This window comes from Mus pahari, chromosome 6 (assembly GCF_900095145.1).
Source record: "Mus pahari chromosome 6, PAHARI_EIJ_v1.1, whole genome shotgun sequence".
NCBI classification, from domain to species: Eukaryota; Metazoa; Chordata; class Mammalia; order Rodentia; family Muridae; genus Mus; species Mus pahari.
Genome location: NC_034595.1, coordinates 18,682,083 through 18,693,132, shown reverse-complemented (window position 1 = coordinate 18,693,132; position 11,050 = coordinate 18,682,083). Strand labels below are relative to the sequence as shown.

General features: G+C 39.1%; 1 pseudogene; it reads left to right on the top strand.

Moving 5' to 3' along the window:
• Window positions 1-3,261, top strand: part of LOC110323257 — a 13,522-nt pseudogene extending 10,261 nt beyond the window's left edge.
• The last annotated feature ends 7,789 nt before the right edge of the window (window positions 3,262-11,050 follow it).

The following is an 11,050-nucleotide window of genomic DNA, read 5'->3' as shown; positions in this document are numbered from 1 at the left end:
TATATATATATATATATATATATATATATATATATATATATAAACATACAAACAAGTACTGAAAACATACAGACAAGTAACATTAATCAGATTAAGTCTTATTCTGATTGTGTGTGTGTGCGTGTGCGTGTGTGAGAGAATGTGTGTGTGTGTGTGTGTATATATATATACATATATATATATATATATATATATATATATATATATGTATATATATATCATGCAATCACAACTAATTAAAAGAGGCCATAAATTTGAAAGAGCAAGGATGGTATACGGGAAAGTTTAGAGGAAGGGAAGAGAAAATTGATGTAATTATGACATCAAAAATTAAAAGAATAATAAAAATTAATAAAAAATAAAATACTTGAATTTGGGAGGGATGAACATGTGTGGAGATTATAGGTAGAGTTGGAGGAGTGAAAGGGGTAGATATTGTATTTATTTGTATATTTTATGAAATTATCAACATTAAAGAATAATTTAAATATCAATAAAGAGCAAGGATTGAGTCAGATCAACATGCAGTATATAAATAAGTGAATTATGAAAGAAAACTATCATCCTTTGTGAGGTAACCCAATCACAAAAGAGCACTCGCGATACGCACTCACTGATAACTGAATATTAATTAGCCCAGAAGTTTGGGATATCCAAGACATAATTTGCAAAACACCTGAAACTCAAGAAGAAGGAAGACCAAAGTGTGGATACTTCGATTCTTCTTAGAAGGGGGAGTAAAATATTTACAGAAGGTATTACAGAGACAAAGTGCAGAGCAGAGACTGAAGGAATGACCATCCAGAGACTGCCCCACCTGGATATCCATCCCATAAAAAAACCACCAAACCCAGACCCTCTTGTGGATGCCAACAATAGCTTGCTGACAGGAGCCTGATATAGCTGTCTCCTGAGAGGCTCTGTCAGTGCCTGACAAATACAGAAGTGGATGCTCACAGCCATCCATTGGACTGAACACAGGGTCCCTAATGAAGGAGCTAGAGAAAGTACCCAAAGAGCTGAAGGGGTTTGCAGCCCCATAGGAGGAACAACACTATGAACTAACCAGTTCACAGTGTTCCCTGGGACTAAGCCACTAACCAAGAAACCATATGGTGGGAATCATGGCTCTAGCTGCATATATAGCAGAGGATGGCCCATCAATGGGAGGAGAGGCCCTTGGTCCTGTGAAGGTTTTATGCCCCAGAATAGGGGAATACCAGGGCCAGGAAGCAGGAGTGTGTGGGCTGGTGAACAGGGGGAAGTGGGGAGGGGATAGCAGGTTTTTGGAGGAGAAACCAGGAAAGGGGATAACATTTGAAATGCAAATAAAGAAAATATGTAATAAAAAATTGTAAAAAAAAGAAAACATTAATTAACAAAACTGAGTATTTTGAGGAATTGTAGATAATACAATTTGATCTCTATAATATTCTCTAGCAGTAGTTTCAATTATTTAACCATATAATTGCAATTTTTAACCAGACACTTAAAATTCATAAACTTTTTTTTCATGTATAACAAAACATTCCACATATTTACTGCTCATGGAGCCAGAGACTTGACAACAGGCTGTCCTTTTATTATCTGATTGGCCTGGAACCAGACATTTAAGTATTATCTGCTTGCTATGTTTTGGTTTGATTTTGGTACTTAGGAGACTTTATAGGAAGATGTTTGCATGGATTTCTTTCATTTTTCTTTTCTTTTGTTTTCTTTTCTTTTCTTTCCTTTTCTTTTCCTTTCTTTTTTTCTTTTCTTTCTTTCTTTCTTTTTTTTTTTTTTTGTTTTTTTGTTTTTTTGAACTCTGAGAAGAGACATTAATGAAGTACCAAGGCTTGGTATTGGTGTTAGTGAGGTCTATTTCCTGTTGTCCTGTTCTCTGGCATCTTAATTATCAAATTTATTGAATTCATTAAAAACATCAGAAAATCATTCTCTTCTGTATGTGCACAACCCTCTTTCCTTCTTTCACAGTAGTCCAGTGTCCAGAAGTTTACCACATCTATTTTCAAGATCCATACCCCAGAGATCTTTGACTTCCATGGGAATCCCAATATTGAGGTGGATCTCTACATCACAGAAGGTCTCCTCCAAGCTGTGGTGCCCGGAGATGCATCCAGTGCCATCTACATGGCCCTTAAACTCCACGACAATGATATGATATGCTTCATGGGGAAGGGTGTCACAAAGGCTGTTGACTTCATCAATAACACTATTACACCTGCTCTGCTTAGCAAGAAACTGAATATTGTGGAGCAAGAGAACATTGACAAACTAATGATAGAGATGGATGGCACTGAGAATAAATCTAAATGGTGTAAATGTCATTCTGGGAGTGTCCCTGGCTTTATGCAAAGTTGGTGCCCCTTTACCATCACATTGCTGACTTGGCTAGCAGCCCTCAAGGCATCCTACATGTTTCAGCTTTCAATGTGATCAGTGGTGGTTCTCATGACTGCAGTAAGCTGGCCATAGAAGAGGCCATGATCTTGCTTGTGGAGGCATCCTGTTTCCAGGAAGCCATGTGCATTGGAGTAGAGGTCTACTACAACCTGAAGAACATCTTCAAGTAGTACGGGAAAGATGTCACCAATGTGGGAGATGAGGATGGATTTGTACCTAACGTCTTGGAGAACAAAGAGGCCCTGGAACTGCTGAGGATTGCAATTGCAAAGGCCAGCTACACTGACCAGGTTGTCTTCAGTATGGACATTGCTGCCTCTAAGTTCTACAGGTCTGGCAAGTATGACTGGACTTCAAGTCTCAGAATGAATCGAGCAGGTACATCACACCCACCCAGCTGGCTGACCTGGGCTAGTCCAGGAGTATCCATTAGTGTCCATTGAAAAACTCTTTGACCATGATGGCTAGGAAACTTGGCAGAAGTTCACAGCTAGTGCAGGCATCCAGGTGGTGGGGGATGACCTTACAGTCACCAATCCTAAATGGATTGCCAAGGCTGAGGGCAAGAACTTCTGCAACTGCCTCCTTCCCAAAGTGAACCAGATGGGTTCTGTGACCGAGACTATGTAAGCATGTAAGTTGGCCCAGTCCAACGGTAGGGCATCATGGAAGACTTGGGATACTTTCATTGTTAACCTAGTGCTAGAGCTCTGCACTGGACAAAACAAATATGGCGCCCCTTGCCGATCTGAGTGCCTGCCCAAGGACAATCAGATCCTGAAAATCGAGGAAGAACTGGACAGCAAAGCCAAGTTTGCTCGCAGGTCCTTTAGGCCAAGTAAAGCACAGACTTGAGATCCTTGTCTCTGATGCTTAGGGCTTCCCTGTCCCTGATGTCATGGAGGTGGCTCAAGGCCAGTGCAGTGCTTGCCCTTCCCATGTCACTGCTTCATTAGATGTCCAGAGCTATGCCTGGACCACCTGGAACCCAGCTGAAGACCCCAGGTTTGTAATCATCTGGTTGGTCTGAATCATTGTTTCTGTCACCTGACTTCTCAGCTAGTGTCTGGATCTCTCAGAACTCCACTGTAACCTGTAGGGTGGCCACAGGCAAAATTCCCCAATGGTTTACATGCAAAATAAAAGGCTCAGAATCTCGCCCACCCCCAGAACCCATCAAAATTCATGGTGGCTCTTCAAGGGTTTCTCTAGAGCTCTCAAATCAACTTCCTGCTTTTCAGAGATTTAGTTTATGTTGATCATTAAAACCTCAGCCTCCAGAGCCAGAGAGGTTCTAGACTCTTGGTACTAATTAAGTGAAACTGGGTAAAATTTTTTCACTCTCTGAGCCTAAATCTTGCAAAGTAATAATAATAATAATATGTGTGGCTATTCTATTAAATGAAATAATACACATAACTGTTTCTACAGTGTGGAGAGCATAGTAAATGCTTAATGGTGGGTATTATAATATTGTTGTTGTTATTACTATTGCTGTTGTTCTCATTACCATCTTAGGATGTAATCATAAATGCTATAAAATGCATTTTTAAAATTAAGCATCGAATTCAATCTAAAAATTCACCTTTGTCTTACTTAGGTTGAAACAATGTGACTACAAAACTATTAATATCTTGCTTGCAAATCATGTTTTTAAAAGGTAGTGATTCTGATGCATGATTCTGTTCTGCATATTAGACACAGGGGAAGGGGAAAGAATAGGCAGAGGCTGAAACATCAGGTTTTACTGAGAATCCATTGTAATTAAGGTGCAGTCCTAAGAATAGAGTTGAGGTTACTCTGGCTCTAATCAATATGTACTTAAAAGAGAAAGAGAAAGAGGCCCTTTGAGTGGAACAGCTGAGCATTCTCTGCCAGAAACTCTATCATAATGAAATATTCTCTCCAGCCTAAGTAAGAAATCATACACATAGAAGCTTGCAGAGGCCAGCAGGTCTAGGCTGTTTTTACTAGCCCCACTAGTTTGTATACCCTCTGACTTAGTTAGGATTTTACTGCTGTGAACAGACACTATGACCAAGGCAACTCTTATAAGGAGAGCATTTAACTGAGGCTGGCTTACAGGTTCAGAGGCTCAGTCTGTTTTCATCAAGGTGAGAACACAGCAGCATCCAGGCCAGCATGCTGCAGGAGGAGCTAAGAGTTCTACATCTTCTTCATTTGAAGGCCGCTAGGAGAATACTCACTTCCAGGCAGCTAGGACTAAAGTATTAAAGTCCACACACACAATGACACACCTACTCACTCCAACAGGGTCACATTACCTAATAGTGTTACTTGCTACATATACAAACCATCATACCTCCTTAGAACCTCATGTCTTTCCTCCAAAGGATGAACACACACACACACACACACACACACACACACACACCACACACACACACACACACACACACACACACACACACACGGCCAGGTTTATACAAGTATTTTGTGGCAATACAGATTCCCTGGAAATGTCTAATCTTACAGACATATGACAGTATCTCAACTTTATTAGCTGTGTGACCTTGTAGCCTTAACATTGGTTAATATGTCCTCTTAATCCTCATATGATGGGTAGAATAGATAAGACAGACTTTGGGTACCCAGTCTGGGTACCCAGACAATGTGCAAGACCCAGAAAGTTTCATACCTGGAATTCCACATTAGGAAATAGAGTAGTAGAGTGTATATACGTGCCTGGTATTGAAGAATGTTGTGCAGGAGAGTGTGAATAAGCCTTCTCTGCAATAGAAAAAAACCTACATTAATGTTTTGGTCTGCAGCCCAAGATGTAATTGCAAAACTAAATATACATGGCATTGTACACGTCATAAAAGGGAAGATGCAGGAGAAAAAAAGTTGACTTTCTCCTGCACTTTCTGTATACTCCCGTAAGGTGTAGAATACAAGGTACAGGGTGGTGTGAGTTTCGATTTGCCTTAAGGTGGTCCCACTCATCTATCTCCACAGCGCAACCTGAACCTTAATCTTTCCTGAACCAAGGTAATTTATCATAAGTAGACACGGGAGGAGGATTATCTCTGAAGCTTTTCTAAGATGAGGGGTTTTAAACATCAGTTCAAATATTCCCTGGAAGTTCACACAGTATGGCAACTGATATGTTAACAGCTGTACCCTACTGTGTCTTCCAAACCAATAGATAGATTAAACTGGAATGTTGGAATACTACATGGAACTTGTTCAGGTCCTTTTCCATATTACATTTGGGATACCAATGCTAAAAGTTGAATAATGTTCTACAGACAAAAGAGAGCAAAGGAGGCTACATAGCAGATGAGAGTTCAGGATTGAAGACACCACACTGGATGTGATCTCCCCTACAACATTCTGTTTTTGCATTTCTCATTAAAAATGAGAATTCCTTAGCACACAGATAGGGATACTGTCCATAGAGGAAAACGGAGACTACATTACGAGTTGATTTTCAGTTTATGTGCTCAACATCTTTTCTGGTAGCAATTTCCATACTGTTGCAAAAAGCCCCTTGGATAGAGCAGACAGGTCTTGTCTTCTCCAGCTTTTCTTTCCAGCTGATCAGAACTCAGTCTGCCACAGCCTGAGCTGATTGCCCATGGCTGACTCTAGGTGACACCCCAAGTTGGCTCTGTATATATTTCAAGAGGCAATTGCTCTTAAATATCTGACCAAAGCAAAGGAAAAAAGAATAAGATCTTTATAAATCTCTTTTGGGCATTTTGCCTATTGTCCTGTTTGGCTAGTTCAACTTTGGCCTCAATTTCTTGGCTCTTACCCATACTGGTTGGGAGTCCAGGAGATTCCAGACTGCTGAAAGCCGAATAGATGATCTTCCAAGATCATCCTTTCACCTGATGTTCCTATCGTATCAACATTCCTGATGACCAGAGAGAGAGAGAGAGAGAGAGACAGAGACAGAGACAGAGACAGAGACAGAGACAGAGACAGAGAGACAGAGAGAGACAGAGAGAGAGAGAGAGAGAGAGAGAGACAGACAGACAGACAGACAGACAGACAGACAGACAGACAGACACAGAGAGACACACACAGAGAGACTCATGGAGAGAGGCAGAGGGATACTGCTTAGGTCTTGGCCGGGCAATGAAAGAATGGAAACACACAGCAGCATCTAAAAACATGGGATCAGGATTGGCATGCTTACAGAAGAAAGGCACTGAGGTATGTCAAATTATTTCTGCAACCCTGACTGTGTTTAAAAGGGAAAAACAATCATATGTTTCATATTTCAGTTTCAAAAAAGGGGGGGACTTGGCTTTTAATATCAAACGCACAATTTAATGCAAGGCATGCCCTTGGATTTGTAGCTGACTTTGATAAGTTGTTTATTTACATATAAAAAGCTGGGCTCGTATGTGTATATGAAACCAACTATGTATAATAAATAAATACATAAAATATTTTATACGCACATGCATATGGCTAATTCAACTTATGCCTCAGTTACTAGACCCTTATGCTTTGTGCTTGGACATATATATCCTAGCCAACAGATTTGACTGAGTGGCTTATCAGTGCATTAGAAATATGTAGGGCAGATAAAGGAATCCTTATCCTTATCCTTATAAACTCAATTACAGGAAACAAAGATGGAGTAATGATAATAATGATTGAGAAGCATCCAACATCATGGCTTCCCAACTATTTTTATACTCTATGACCTACTTAGATCTGTTCAGGTAACCCTGTGAGCAAAGAGAATTGTCTGTAACCTGTGCATGATTATGCTGATACAGAACAATGAATGATGGTCCACTTAGATATAGTTGCCTGATAGAATCAAACCTGAGATCTCAGAGTGTTTAAATCCAAACTCAGTTCCTTAATTGACCGGTGCAGGCATTGCAGGAAATAGTTTGTGGGGTCTCTGTGAAGGAAATACATATAGATAAGTCATAGAAAATAAGTGAGAGTTTAACTTGGTAGAATGAGATGACAGTGACATTTTGTAGCTCCCCCTTCTTCCAGAGTGTACTGACACAAACCAAACACACCTTGCATCTGTACAGTGCTAAGTAGCTCCTGAAACCCAGCTAAGTGCTTCCATATAAAACAGTGAGGCTTCAACTGGTTCAGACTGCCACGTAGTTCTCAAGCTTAGGTCTTGTCTTCTTGCAAGTAAAGTTTCTGACATTGTTGCTTGGTTTTTAACATTATTTTATTTCCTGTTTATTTGTTTGTCTTTCCATACATTTTTTCTTCTGATACCAGAGGTTCTACATGGACTCTGTGATTGATAGAATTCATGGAAGTTTCTACTCTACAAAGGATTTGGGTGGTGCAACCCCTGGGTTATTGTATGCAGGAAAATGTTTATCAATGCAAAACTAGAAATGAGAAGAGTACCACTAGAGATATTGCTTTTCCATTTTCTGTTTTTGACAGGCTACTCTGAGATATCATTATTTGGCTTTTCTGGAAAGTCCTACATGACAAAGCAACCTGATAAATTTGTTTGAGAAGTGATGGCCTGCTTGTTAGCACGCTCCCTTGCAAGAGATTTTCCTTGAAACTCTGTCTTCTTTTATTTCAAGAGTAGTACATATACACTTGATACATTTCCTCAAATCTCTACTCATACTTTTCAGGATTAGTTTTCTGTTGAAATTACTAGACATCAGTCTTTGGACACTTTTAAGAACATTTAAATCCTTGAAGAACAAATATTCCCATTAATAGTGAATCTCAAACGTGTTTCTCTAACCCAGATCTATTTCCTTTACTTTGTAATTGCTTAGTTAAGCAAGTGCCAGACCTTCATGGGTATCAATCCAATCAACATTCTAAACTTTCCATGAGTAAGCAAACCTCTTCCCTTTCCCATGTCAGATTGGAGAAGCAAGTAAACATACTTTCTCACTAGAAAATGTCCCTTGCCTAGAAGATGACAGTTTCAACACATTTATTGCTAGAGTCAACTTTGATCAATTTTTCTTTTCCTCCTTTGACTATCTTAAATCCATTAGCAAATGCAGAATCAATCCATTCTTCCTCCTTTCCCTCCTTTACCTTGCATCCAAGTATTATTGTCTCTCACTGAACTATTGTAGTAGCTTTCTAATAATGGTCTTTCTGCCACACTGTCCCACTACTTTCAACTCAGCAAACTAACCTATTCTTTTATAACAAAAATCTAATGCCATATTTCCTAACTATAAAAAAGTCTCAAATTTTGCATTTTGGTACCAGAATCAATCCTTAAAATGACCTAAAAGATCCTACACTCTGACTTCCCACAGTGCTAGTCTAGTTTCCTTTTCTCATGCCATATCAGCTATATTGGACATAATGGAGTCCATGTTTATCTATCAATACCCTCTGCTTGGTCTTACCTTGAGATGTTTGCACCTTCCATTCCCTCAACAAAACCTATTTCACACAAGCCCAATCCAGTATACATCTTGCCACTTCACATCACTGTTCCACACACTATCTTGAAAAGATATATCTTGTACCTCTGTTTGATATTTCTAATCTTTCTGCATTTCCTTTTGTCTGTGTCTCTTTATCTGTCTCTGTCTCTGTCTCTGTTTCTGCCCCCCCCTCTGTCTTTCTCTTTGTGAGTATGTGTGGGTAAAACACTTCTTACATTAATAATATGTTGTATTTCACTTGTTTATTTGGTTTATACTCTAAAGATAACCATAGTAAGTTTCTAGAGTCTCTAATATTTTACCCTCAATTTCTAGCCTACTCAATAGGCTGGTATGTACAAATTAGCGGATTTGTTAGATGACCAGAAACTTTGACTTTTCTCCCTGTGCTTCAACGTCCATAGCATTGGGATTGATCTGATTGGGGAGATGAGGAAGGAAGAAACAACAGGCATGTGTTCAGAAAAGCTAGGACTGGGTGGATTGGGTGTTCTTGGGGACATGTATCAGCACCCTAAAAGTCATTAAATTATCATATACAAATTATTGAGGTGAGTTTATTATGCACAGCTGAATGATAAGTACAGAGGAGTTTCAGGCTGGAGTCTTCTGAGGGAAGGAAGCCATGTTTGATACATTGTGTGTAAAGAGTCAGCATCCATATTGGATCAGTGGAAGGCTTTGCCATTCCCCTGAGCCTGACCAGGGAATGGCCTTGCTACTCCCATGGGTCTGAGGCATTAGGATCCTTGACATGGCCATCCTCATATTAATGATATACATCCACACAAGACTTCACCCCCTCCTCATATTCCTGAGCTCTCTGTCATTGTTCCTCTTGAAATCAGTTTTTCTGACTACTGATGTAATAAGCGGACTGTGGTATCATGTGGCTTTATACTGACCATGTGGCTGGCTCTAACCTATTATTTCCTTTCCTCAAGGATCTTACCAGGCAGATAAGGTATGTCCAGGGATTGGTGACAATGACTGACTACAATAAATGATAGAGTGGTATGCGTGTATACAACAGAAAAGATATAGTAGTTGAAAAGAATTTTACTTTGTCTTGTCACTCAAGATAACTCTTAGTAGAGCACTTCTGTCAACAGAAGGAAAGGATATGATTGATGCATTTCAAGAGGGAAGCATTTAATTACGGGAGGGTAGGAACGGGAAGTAAAGTATTTGGGAAACAGTAACTGAGAATCAGACTTCACTCAGGTTTGTGAAGGCCGAATTATGGGGATACTTACATTAACAATGGCCTCACAGGACCATATGAATAGCAATGTTTTCTGCGAACACACAAAAAAGCAAAGTTCAACTTCTGTTGGCTAGACATACAACAGAAACAACTTTTAGATAACTAAAAGGACTAGTGGAACATGGAAGGAAAAAAAAATATATACACATTGCAACAATCTGTTAGGAAAGTAAAAATATTGTGTGCTGTAAATACAGGTATTAGTTAGTGAAGATAATAAAACAATTCTTATAATAATAGTCCCTGTGGCTGCTATGTTAAGGAAGAAATTTTGTATAAATGTCCTTCAACAATCATTTACCAGAAAATAAAAGAAATTTATATATACCTGGGCACCCTTGCATCAAAACAGTTTATATATATTTTTTCTTATAATTTATTGTCAATTTTTCCCATAGCTTTACCCTTTGACAGGTAGAAAAGTTAAAGCAATTTCCACAGGACAAAGTGTTTGCACTGCACAATCTGTTTTTGCGTTCTGTTAGTGATGGATGCACAGGCAGAGGCATGAAGCAGCACTGTTTATCAAAGCTTCTCTTCTCTTCTCATGTGGCAAAGAAAAAGGCCTAGAACAAATACAGTGAACCTGGATCTTGGTAGGCACACAGAAACTTTTCCTACCCTAGAGTCTCCTCTCTCTCTAAAGAGCTAGCACCTAGACAAAACCTAAAATATCCAACATGATAACCTCCAAAGCTGCCAAGTGCTTGGCAGATTATCATTCTCAGTTTGCATTTAAATGATTTCTGGTCTTGTGGTTATTCTTCCTGTCAGTTCTTCAGACTCCTCATTAACATGCCAACAAAGAGATGCTAACAAAACTCAGCTGCTGTATTTCTACACACTGATGGCAGACTATTGAAAGAATAAACAATCTCATTTACAGTGACATTTAAAAATCAAAAACAAATAAAATGAATAAATTCAAGAAACCTATAACATCAAATAAAAATACTATAGAAAACAGAAATAAATAAAA